The sequence below is a fragment of the Pleurodeles waltl genome, chromosome 7 (genome assembly GCF_031143425.1).
Source record: "Pleurodeles waltl isolate 20211129_DDA chromosome 7, aPleWal1.hap1.20221129, whole genome shotgun sequence".
In the NCBI taxonomy this organism is placed as follows: domain Eukaryota; kingdom Metazoa; phylum Chordata; class Amphibia; order Caudata; family Salamandridae; genus Pleurodeles; species Pleurodeles waltl.
The window spans coordinates 1,498,629,407-1,498,641,968 of NC_090446.1; the positions used below are offsets into that span (position 1 = coordinate 1,498,629,407).

At 45.4% G+C, this 12,562-nt stretch overlaps 1 protein-coding gene across 2 annotated transcripts in view; it reads left to right on the forward strand.

Moving 5' to 3' along the window:
* SMG9 (SMG9 nonsense mediated mRNA decay factor) overlaps nucleotides 1-12,562 on the forward strand; it is a 94,204-nt gene that overhangs the window by 8,407 nt on the left and 73,235 nt on the right. The window lies entirely within an intron of this gene.

Below are 12,562 nucleotides of genomic sequence, written 5' to 3' on the forward strand. Positions count from 1 at the left end.
TGTTCACTTTTTACCACTCTTCTCCCATGCCTGCTCCTTCTTTTTGTCTGTCATTTCCAAAGAGATACGTGCTCTTTGTTCAGCACTGCTTGAACAATGCTTTGAGCAGACATTGCATTCTTGAAGACCATCTTGCCCCACAATTCTTCCCTGGCCTTTTTCCCATTTCCCTGACATAACAGCCATTTCTATTAAAACTATAATGCTGATTGTAGAGACAGATGGTCAAGGCTTGTTGTCGTAGAAGAGGACCAGAAACTATTACTTTTGAAAAGTACTTCACTTTGTATAACCTATTCTTGTCTAGCAGTTCCCTAAGTGACCATTGTTAATAAGCTTTAAGGCCGAATTGAAACTCCGGGACATTATGCGAAACAAAGGTAATTTGGAACCCAGAGAGAAATTCTTTTGTTGTCTAATTTTTGGAGTCATGTTCCTGCCTGAATGTGTATTGCTATGGTTACATGCTTCAGCACATTTTTTTTTATGTTGCCATTAATTTGGAGATGGTGGTTGTAGAAAAATATGAGCTGTTAAATCCAGATGTTAAGTGAAGCTGTACATGAGAAGACATAAACTGAGTTGGGCAGAAATGGAACATGCTACCTTGAAATTTCAGGTTCTGCTCATTTAAGTTGGTTTATTCATAGCTTGCATTTCCATATTTATTGGGTTGGTCCTTACTGGGTGAAAGTTGTTTCTGTGCAGAAAAAGTATACTATTTCCAAACACAGTTTAGTTTTGGTACCTTGCTAACCTCCGCCAGTTGTCCTCTTGCCTGCTCCGCAACCTGTAAAATTGCGAGAAACTGTGTGCAGATTTAAATTACAACCATTGTGTAGATGCAAAGTTTGGTTCGACCAGCGGCGAGGGTTCTCTAAACAAGCTCCTGCTGTCCTGTGGAAAAAATGTCAACATGGCTGCTCATAGTAGATGTCCGTGACTGGAGCAGCAATGCAGAGTGAGGCAATACCATGTTACTCCACCAGCTCTCTGTGTGCTGAGTGCCTGGTAGCCAAGACTGGGAAGGTGTGCCAAACCTACTTACGCCGCAACCCAAATCTCAAAGACCATTACTGTTGTCTGAGGCCGAAGTAATGGCCCAAAAGAAGGCAGACGGTTCCCTTAAAACTGCCTCAGATATGGTGAAATCACACTGGTCACATTGGACACTTTGATGTTAGAACTTACTTCAATAAAATCTTCCACTAAAAGACAGCACTACGAAAATGGTAGCTAAAGTAAACTCAAGTTTAATTCCAGATTCCATGCTTTGAATCAGAAACTAGAGGCTGTGAAGCAACAGCTGGGACTTTTGAGTGAAGTCCTGACCGGGGTTTGGAACTTTAGAATGTCTGATAAAAACTGGTGGATCTGGAGGACAGGAGTAGACAAACAACTTGCGCATCATGGATATTCTAGATATGCTGGAATGGATGGGCATGCTTATGTTCTTGGCTTTGTTCCTCCCAAATGATCTGCATTTTATGTTATCACCCTGGAATGCTACAGGGTACATAGAATGCATGTTCATTGTCCCTCTAAGCATGACTACCTGTAATCAGTCATCACCTGTTTTGTCCTCCACAAGCAGGCAAGGCAGGTTGCCACCATGACCAAGATGCATAATGGCCGTTTCCTATTCCAGTGTTTATATGCAGACATTTCTGAGGAAGTCAGTGCCAGCCCAAGAAATGGGTCGTCCGAGATGGATTGCTGGAGCCAGCTTCTATGCTAGTCACTGTAGACGGGTGGAACAAGCAAGACCTGGAGACATTTCTTAAGACATTTATGCACCGGACTACGCAGCTCTGAACACATTCTAGGGTGGTGGCTAACTGGGGGTTAAGAATGAGTAGAATGGACCCTGGGATCACCAGTACAAAGATAACTGCAGCAGCTAATGATGAAAGAGACACACTGGAGTTAACAACAAGGCGATGCAATGACGGGGAGTGACCACTGGATGCGCAATGTTATAGAGGCAAGGGCAAATATAGGTACCCATTGAAGACATAAATATACTTTTTAATTAGAACATTAATTACACTTCAGTGCCTTTATCGTTAAAGTCTGTGCTGTTGGCCCACCTAAGTCCAGTATGTACGCTTTTCTGTTGCTTGTTACGGGTTGCTCTTAGTTTATTGAGGAAAAGTGCCATTCTCTATATGTGGGTCGCATGCATGCCTAATGACCCTTCACTGGGTCATTTGATAAATGGGCACTATCCTGTTGGTGGCCTGAAAGCACTCAACTGACTCCTGGTTTGCACATCTGTTTTACTTGGCGTGGTACGGTTTCCCTGTGGGCGTGTGGGGTGTAGCCTGCATGTATAAAGTAAAGTTTTTGCACCAGTCATTTGTCTTAGGATATGATTTACATACAGGATTCTGGGCCAGCTTGTTTCCTACTGATCTTCTTCTATAGTTGTAATGTCCCTCGCAGTAGGTAGTTACAGACCTTCCTTACAGTGCTTAATTTGAGCCAGTTGTTTCCAGTGCTTGGCACTGCAATTACTTTTGAACACCGGCACTTATGACATTGTGCCTTATGGTGGCTTTGTCTAATTAAAAAAACTAGCACAACAACAGTTGTTTATTACTTCTATATACATTAAAATTACTTCTACAAGCCGCCTAAACCATTCTTATAGATTTGGAGGGCCTGGAATAGTATGAGGTATCGCACTTGTAACAATGTAGTGGTTAGTTGTCATTGGCAGTGCTGCGGGAGCAATGGGTGGTGCAAGCTGCAGTGACCTCTTGACGAGGGCCCTGGCTTTGTTTTTTTTTTTTGTTTTTTTCATTTTTTTTTTTTTTAAATAAGTTAAGCACTGCTTCCTAGCATAACCTCAGTCTCAGTATTTTTAATGCAGATATGTAGTCTCATTACATGGTATGTAGATTGGCGCAGTTGGCTCCGTTATTTCATTCAAGTGGTCCCACATCTGCCTGGCTGAAGATTGAAACACCTTTTTAAGGGTGTATGATTCATAAACTGTTGAAGTTCCTCTCGCATCTTCAAGCAGAAGCCACACTGTAGAGGAACACGAGTCATCATTGGCGGTATTTAGATCTTTTCGTCTGTATGCAGCTCTGAACACATTCTAGGCTGGTGGTTAACTGCTGGGTGAGGGAGGGTAGAATGGACCCTGGGATCACCAGTACAAAGATAACTGACACAGCTTTTTTAGATCTTTTTGGCTGAATGGTCTGAGGCACTATATGGTACTTTATATGGTACTTGAGAAATTTGCTACAGTGGGAGAAGGGGTGGTCTACTCATTCTTTGAAGACTTGCAACTTGAATTTCGTATGAAACTCCAGGTGAAATGATGCCAACATCCAAATAATCAACTTTTTGAAGTTGGCCAAGGGCCTAGGGGGGGCCACCTACACCTTTGGGGTGGTTCATAGAAGCCATCTTTAGGCTGTATGCGACCACTGTTGAACCATTGTTTTCTGCATCTTCTGCCAAATTGCTCAGACTGCACTGGCAAGAACGATTTTCACCGAAATACATAAGAGAAGCAGGCTAATGTGCTGAGCCACAGGGAGAGGGCTTAAGAGCAACATGGTTAAACATAGTTTCTTTCAGATAATATAAGATTGTCACTAGCTGCCACTACAGCTGCACACATGCCTACACTCTAAATGTTGGAGATGCGGACAAGCAGGAGGATACTTATTGCATATTTCTGTGATACCTCACTATGCCCTTCTTCTTCTTGGCAGTAAATGATGGCATGGAGTACGTCTGTGCATAGGCATTCCACCTGTTGGCTCAGATGACGATGCAGCATAATTTGTCATTGGAGACAGAGAATTACTACTTCTCTAGTGGCCGCAAAGATGTGTTCTCCTACATGATGGAAGTCCATGTCCTCGTCCACTACAGACAAATGTTTTAAGGAAACTGTAGTTGTGGTGGGTCACAAGATGCTTTATACGCATACTTAATGACACACTTGCCTTTTTGCAGCAATCTGCGACCATGTCCTACACCAAGTACCTATGACCTACAGAGTGCTGATGATTAAGCACTCTGGGAAGTGTTCTGCCAAATCCCATTTTGGGGAACTGCCCAGATGGGTTAAAGGAAACCCTTCTTTGTCTGAAAGCGACAAGATCTTCACTCTTGCATCTCTTGTAGCTGAACTGGGGGTTTGTTTTTCTCTTATTCTGGTGGTTTCTCCATCTTGGTCAGGCTATATCAGTCTTGGGGACTTATCTTTGGCACCTTGAAGCTTAAAATCATGTGCTTGAATTTGTATTGTACTGCTTGATAAATGAGTTAAACAAAACATTGTGTAAGTCCCCTCATTAATAAAACTGTCTGTACTGTAGCGTGGGGCACCAGCAGTCCGACATCCTGTTTAAGCGTTAGAGGATAGAAAGAAATAACCAGCTCCATCTCCAGAACTCTATGGAAAATGTATATATTTTTTTCTACCCCTTCCTTATTTGTATACATGTCATAGCTCTTTGTTCCTCCATTTAGTTATTTCCTGTACCGGCGCTTGTCTTTTGCTGTTTCCTTCTTGTGGCAATACATGTTTTTGATTCTTTTATACTATTTCTATCTTCAAGTCCGACTTTGCTCTCTGTTGTACTGAAGGATGCCACTAAAGTGGAACACTACACTAGAAAATCTAAAACGCCCTGAATTAAAATAGGTAATTCAGCTGGCGAAGATGCGGTGTTATGTTCCAATGTGGGTTGTATGTGCAGTGCTTTCCATAGTCCAGTTGAATGACTATCAAGTCCCAGGTGGGTAATGCTACAAGGAAGGGTGGGTTATTTTTTTGTTTTTTTTACGTATTTTTATTTTGATAGTCTTCACATATGACTTCTGGGTCAAGGCAAATAGTAAACACAGATATGTTGGCATACACTTAACGTCCACAGGTCAGTGCCTACAACCAATAAAAATCTGTTATTACTTTACCCCTTTCCCCCACCCTCACCGACAATGATCCACATAAGTTTAATTTAGGGGAAAGGGTTTCTTAAGAGAGGTGGTAAACATTGCAGACTTCCGTGAATGGGCAAACAGCATGGTCATATCCTGCCCCCTCTCTACTGGCCCCCGCTCTCCGGAATATCCAGTGAATAGTAGTTTATCCATTAACGCCGCACTTTTTGAAATTTTCATGGGTAGCCTCAAATTAGCACAAGTAACCTTTTCACCCCCATGTACATATCCGCAACTCCCTTCCATTCCTTCAGCGTGGGGCAGTCTCCCGACCCCCAGTGTAGAGCAGTGTCTCTTTTTGCCACAACTAGTCCAAATCCACAAAAGAGGAGGTGAATTCGAGGCAGGTTTGTATCGGTAGAGATACTCGGGAGGAGGAACTTTAGGTCCAGTGGAATCTGCACAGAAAGCACACCACTCAGATCTTCCGTAATTACTTTACAGTATTTTTGGATTGTGGGACACTCCCAAATGGTGTGGAAAAAGGAACCCTCTGGATCCTGACAGCTCAAGCAATGCGGGCTAGGAGCCCTCCCATAATATGTGACTGTCCTAGTACCCGGGGTGTACCCGGTGAAGGACTTTTAATTGGATCAGGCACAGTCTAGGCTTTATAGCCACTTCTCTTGGGTGCATAAGGGCTGCGTCCCAGTTGATCTCCTTCACATCTCTCACCCATTTCTGCTGTAGTCCCGCCAGTGTATTGGGCATGCTATTATTTAAGGTTCTGTATGTGAGTCAGATCGAACTTCTCCCCATTACTTCTAGCAGTGGCCTCCCCTCCAGCGGGGCTTAATCCTGGATTCCGTCGCCTGGGAGACCCTCCGCCTCCCAGGCATGTTTTCTGTGCATATTTGAGGAATTTGTTTTTTGTGCATCCCATATTCTCTTTGAAGTACAGAGAATGGCATTATATCTCAGTTCTCTGGTAAGTCACCCACTTTGGAAATTCCTATTAAATCCCAGGCTCGGAATCCCTGCAGTTTCTTAAGTTCGGGAAGCCAGCGACCCTCCCATATCGGAGTTTCCCTGGTGGGCATATTAGTCTAGCCCATGACTTACTTCGCTCTGCTCCAAGCTGTTATCGTTACTTGGGTAGTTGGCAGAAAGATATGGAAGCCATGACCCCCATATAAATAGTGCAGACAAGATTTCAAGGCCCACAGTTACCATTCTTGTCAAAATGTAGGGTGGTCCATTGTGGAATAAAAACAATAATTGATTTTTATAAGGTGGGACGCTTACTAATAGGAGTGTAAGTCTGGAATGGCTATCTCGCCACTGTATGGGTGGTGTTGCAGAGTTTGCAGGGCTAACCTGGAGTGTTTACCATCCCACAGGAACATTCACACGTCCCGCTCTATTATGACAATTGTCTCTGGGGGGAGTGGATAAATACGTGTGCTGCAGGGCATAGAGCAGTTTGGGTAAATACACCATGTCAAATATTGCTGCTCACTCAGTAAGGTAAGGGGTAGTTTCTGCCATCTCTCCATAGCCTTACAACAGGAACAAATCACTCTCCTTAGGTTGCGGTTATTCCTTTACCATTAATGTCATGTATATGCCCAGATATTTGAACTCTAGTGTAACTTGGGGCAGGTTATGTGGTAAAGGAGTAATTCCTGGGTCACCTCGTGGAAGTTATAAGACCAACTTGTCCCAGTTGATTCTGTAGCCGGAGTACCCCCCATGGTCTTCAAACAATTGCAAAATTGTAGGGAGGGACTGATGGGGTTCTGTGACATACAGCATAACATCGTCCGCATAGATTGAGATTTTCATCTCTAATGGGGATGCTTCTGGGACTTGAAAGCCCCTGATCCCTGAGTGGTCATGAATTTTGCAGGCCAGTGTCTCAGTCATAAGGACAAAAAGAAGAGACTATGGGGGCAAACCTGTCGGTTGCCTCTGTTAATCGGGAAGTTCGAGGATGTTACTCAGTTCACTTGAACTGCTGCCACGGGGTCCCAGTATAGCAATTTAACCCATTTCCTAAAGTATGGACCAAACCCAAGCTTCTTCAATGTTGCTTCATGGAAGGGCCAGTGCAGTGAATCGAATTCCTTTTCTGCATCCATGGATAAGAACACATGTGGCTCAGTTCGATGTCTGGTGTGTGTTCACCGCAGATTGAATCGTGTAGACCTGCGAGGCATAAAGCCTGATTTGTCACAGTGTATCAGTGGATTTATAACTTTAAGGAGTCTGGTGGCTAATGTGATGGCAAGTACTTTTACTTCCACATTGAGAAGTGAAATCGGGCGGTAGGACCCACATTGGTCCTTCCGCTTCACTTCCTTGTGGATCACCACTATTATTGCTCGCCTAAGATTGATTGGGGGGGGGGGGAGCAACCCTTGCTCCTTCGCCTTGAGAAATATATTCAGCATGTGGTGTTCTAGCAGATTTGCATACTTTTTGAAAAACTCCGCTGGAAGTCCATTAGGCCCCATGGGTTTTGTTGGAGTTAATATGGGATACAGCCATTCAGAGTTCCTCTAATGTTAACTCCGCTTTAAGTGTTTCCCTAGATTCATTTTCTAAGACGGTGGTTGTGATAGTCTCCAAGTAGGAGAATATTTTGGGGGCGAGTGTCATGTTCTGGCCCTATATAGATCTTCGTTATATCGGGCAAATGCTCTTACTATGAATTCATCTGATCTAGCACTTTCTCCTCCTGATTCAAGTATCTCATGGACCCATCTGGCTTCTACATCTTTCTTGCCCAGCCAGGTCAGAAGTTTGCCCACCGTGTCACCCGTATCATGGAGTCTATGCAGTGTTGCTAACATTTGGCTTTTGGCACGTTCCTGGGCGATGGTTCTGTACTCTTCCCTCATTAGTGCTAGTTTCCGAAGGACTTGCGGTTCTGGTCCAGGACCTAGGGTTTTCTCCATTATGACTTTCTAGGTCTTCTATGGAGCTAAAGTCTCGTTTTTTTTTTCTGGGCAACTAGATTTTGGGCTCTGTCTTTGAGGACCGTTTTGGATTCTTCCCATAATATTACTTTGGATTGCACTGCATATTAATTTTCTTTAAAATAGAGTTCAGTGTCTACTCTCAGCCCAGTCTCCACTTCCCTGTCTCGTAGTTCCCAGATGTTGTTTCCATTTCGAGCTGCCTCTAACTCCACTACCCAGTTTCCCCAATAGTGGTGAATGATCTGATAATCCACGGGCAAGGTACTCCGCACAATGTCTTGTATTGGCTTCTCCTGCTGGGGAGAAAATGTAGTCTAAGCAGGAAAAGACCTTGTGAGTAATGTTAGTGTGGGTGGGCTATTCGCCATAGGTCCCAGAGACACAAAGCATCAGTGAAGCGAGCAATAAGGGTCAGTGAAGACCTCAGATTCAATCTATCCTGACTCGCTAGCATAACCTCATTGAAATCTCCCCAGTGGATCCACCCATTGTTGCATCGTGGTAAAGGGTGGGCTCTTCCTAATCATAATACCCATTCCCTTGGATCCAAATATGCATTCCGAGTGTGCAAGTGTTATATACCCACCCCTTTCTAGAAATCCACATTGTGTGCCCCGAAGGTGGGTTTCCTGCAGGAATACCACCGATGGTTGGAGTCACCTTATATATTGTGCTATCAATCCTCTCTTAACCCCATCACCTAGGCCGTTCATGTGACAGGACAGAAATAGTCCTGACATCCACTCGCGGAGTGGTCATCTTACATACAGGCCCAGTGGCTGGAGTGAGACAGGGCAGGGGCCTCGTCTGTCCTGAGGTTCAGTGTCTAGGCCATGTAACTGTTCCCTGGCTGCGTCAGTCTTGAATTCCCCCAGCTGTTTTGTCTCTTCCTCAATGGAGACATGACCCTCTTTCTGTGTATCTAATATTCGCCAAGTCTGTCTGTATCACCCCAACTTTATAACTACAAGGTCTCTTAAAACTTTTCCCTTCCACCCCTCTTCACCCCACATCTCCCCCCCCCCCCCCCAAGTGAATCCCCTAAAACTAAACATAAACTACTCGACAGGGGAGACTGAGAGGTCTGTAGACCTCCACTCCCTCCAATTGAATTACCCCAACAGTATGTCTGACTAGAGTCAACTGTCCCTGTAATCAGCAACTCACCAATGGAGGACTGATCAAGTTGTCTCCGTAGTGCTGGATAGACCTGTGTTGGAGTGCTGTTTGTTTTTCTACCTCTCCAGCTGAACTCTGATGACCAGCCAGAGCATACACTGAAAACTCTTGAGTGTTCACATTTGCATCCGCCAGGGGGTGGTTGCTGATGAGCCTCCTTCAAGTACGTTGATGGTCACTGCTAGCGGAAGTGGAGTCTCCATATCCAATTCCAGTTCTTCCCCTATCATCGTGCTCTCTGTTGCTTTTTTGAGGGACCAGTGTCCTCCGAGTCCGATGTTGACATATGGAGTTTGGGTGACCGCTGACTCCGCCAGGGTGTACGCCCCTTCCCCTGGGGTCGTCGCCCGCTCATCCCTCCAGTTGGTTGATTCTTTGGGTCTGGCACCTTCTGAGGGGTAAGGGTGCATGGCTTGTACTCCCAGTTGGTGTCTCGATGATCAGGGTCGTGCCCAGGCTTCCTCCGGTGTTTTTAAAAAAAAAAAAGGGGGAGGGGGGAAGGGGGGGGGGGGGATTTCCTGATTTAGGACCTTGAGTTTTACCAGGAACATGAGCATGTATTGTATGTGGAGATTCTGCAGTTGTGCTTTCACTACATCGAATGTTCATCTTTGTTGCTGCACTGCTCTAGTATAATCGGGAAATACCCTGATTATGGAATCATCCTATCAGAGCGTGCCCTTTTGCCAAGGTCGTATCCCTGTCCCGGAAGTTTAGGAAACATTCAATCGTGGTTCTGGGGGGTGCTTCCGGGGAGGGTCTGCCCCTCAATGCTCGGTGGGCCCTTTCTATAACAAAGCAGGGAGGAAGTAAGTTTGTTTTGAGAAAGGAAAGACCATAGCCATTTTTGTAGAAATGATGCCACATCCAAGACTTCCACCCCGTCCTGGAAGCGCACAAATCGAAGGTTGTGTCGGCGGGCCCGTTTTCTGCATCTTCGAGCCTCCATTGCATTTCGCTAGTAGTGGCACGGGTTTCCTTCACATCTTTACGGAGAGTTGTGACCATGTCTTCCAGTTCCGATATTCATGTCTCTGCCGAGGTTACCCTTTCCGCCACATTGTGGAGGTCTTTGCGCAGGAGGGAGGCCCCCGAGCGCACTTCTCCTACTTTATCTTCAAGGGCTATCCGGGAAGATTGTATGGCCTCTAGGAAAGCTGCATTGTTTGGATTTGTGCGCGGTTCCGAGTCTGCTGGCAGTTGGGAGGGGAGGTCGTCACCCATGCAGATTTGTCCAGCTTCCCTTGGCTGGTCGATCTATGTTCTTTGTCTTTGGCCATAAATTCTGGTAGTGTGGTGCTACTCCGGCCAGTAAACGTATGGTTAGCAGCCAGTAGAGAAGTCAAGACCCAAAGACCCCGGGCTCTCCCACCCTGGCCTGCTAAAGTACTGTTAGTTTGACCCAGGACTCTGTACTACAGGCAAGGCGACATCAGCGCAGTGGTGCCTCAGTTCGTAGATCTACAAATAGGATGAAAGCGTCTAACCACCCAGGAGACATGCATATGGGCCCTTCCCGAGACTTGTGGGCTCGATGTATCTGGCATTTCTCCCCACCCCCCCAGAGTTTTCCTTCACAGAGTATTTTGAGCACGAGTAGGCCTTTACCAGAGCTCCAGGACAGCAGTGCGCAGTGGTTTCAATTTTCCTGTACCCTCTGTACAATGCCCCTGGTGGGTAGTTTGAGCCCTGCAGCCAGCTGTGACTTCAGTAGTGTTCCTTTGTTATTCAGCCAAGCGCTTCAGGTGCAGGTGGGGATGAAGCCACACATTTGGTAAGTAGTGAAACATCTCTGAGCACTCCAGGAGATGCAAGCAGTCATGAGGATTGAGCCCAGTGGATTTTATTTCCTGCCCCAAACCCCCTTTTTTTTTTTTTTTTTTTACCCTTTCCTTTCTTCTTGTCACTGAGGTGTAAGTGTGTTTTCCCCAGTGGGAACCTGCCAGGCACCCTCCCCCCCCCCCCCCCCTCCCCCACCCCCCCCCCCACCCCGTTCAGGAGTTCGCGAAGTAGTGCTTCCACGCCCACCATGGGCATGCAGGGGGAGGGAGGTACAATGCAGGCCTAGGGAACATAGGGTGCAGGGTGGGACCACTCACCGTCTGCTTCTATTTTCCTTTCATCGTCTCGACCCAGGTGCTCTCTCCCTGCTCTATGGGTCAGTCAGCCGCAGTATGCCGTAGCGAGGAGAGAGCGGACTGGGCGCACATCTTAGCTCAGCAGGTAGGCCTCAGCCGATCGGTGTGTAGTGCTTTCTCGTCTCCCATGGGGGGAGGACCCCAGCCTCAATGTCTTCACCCAAGCCCTGTCGGGGGTGTTGTCGACCCTTCCACCCTGATAGCAGGGATTTGGGCTGACCATCAAAATAGGACTCCTGCTCTGATTTGCACACTCCGGAAGGCCTAAACGTCAACACATTGCAGCTCAATGGGGATTTATCTTGTATGCTCAGAGTTCAGATCATATCTTATTTTTGCCAAACCTGAAAGCTCTTCTTTGGCTCTTATGTCTACAAAATGTGATCAGAATAATAAAAAAAAAATAGTGATGCTGTCATTTGAATGCCAGTCATGATTGAGGTGGTCTTGTATTTCATTTTTACTATAGCAAGTGATGTCACTTCTATTCCATGTGTGCAATTTGTTTTTAGATTAGAAAAGCGTAAAACTTTCTCACTGGCAAGTCTTCCATTACTTTTGGGGAATTGTCTTTGTGTTCAGTGCTTTGTTATATCGTACACACATGTCACATTTAGGAAGATCTTCTTCTTTAGGAAGCCTTATGAGATTCATTTTTGCAGGACCAGTAGAATAAGGAGCTCTTCAGCTGGGCCGGGAAAAATTAGAGACTTTTGAGAGTGAAAATATGTGCCCTGGAATGAGTGAGGTTGAAGCTCTATATTAATGAGCCATTTGCATTTTGGAGGGGTGAACTTTTCTGTTTCGATTGCCTTACTTATTATGTGGTAACTGGTCTTCCAAGTCATTTAATTTAATAGCTGAAAAAGCTGATTCAGTAGGACTGACTCTGTGTGTGTGTGTGTGTTGTGTGTTGTGTGCTGTGTGCTACTAAGTACCCATTATTAACCAAGCTCTCACCACACCATAGCAACAAGATAACCTGTTTGGTGCCCTAAAAGTGAAATCTTGTATTGGCTTATATAACTTTAACTAAAAGACTGTATCCAGATATTTGGTATTTTACCCTCTTCTGCGTCTGCTTCCTGTACTGTGTTTTGGTGCTCCAGACCCTCAGTGAATATGCTCTTAACAGCCTCATTCCCTGAAACCCCAACACCTGCAACAAGGTTCTAGAATGTGTAACAACATGACTACCCTTGGACTGCACAAAGATCCTCGGAGTGATGTAACAAACCATTATTGTGCTACAATAAGATTTATAGTGTGCTACAACCATTCCTTTGATGAACAGAACAAGACCTGTGGTCTCTTGGAAATAAACATGTGGATCCATCTGTTAAGTCG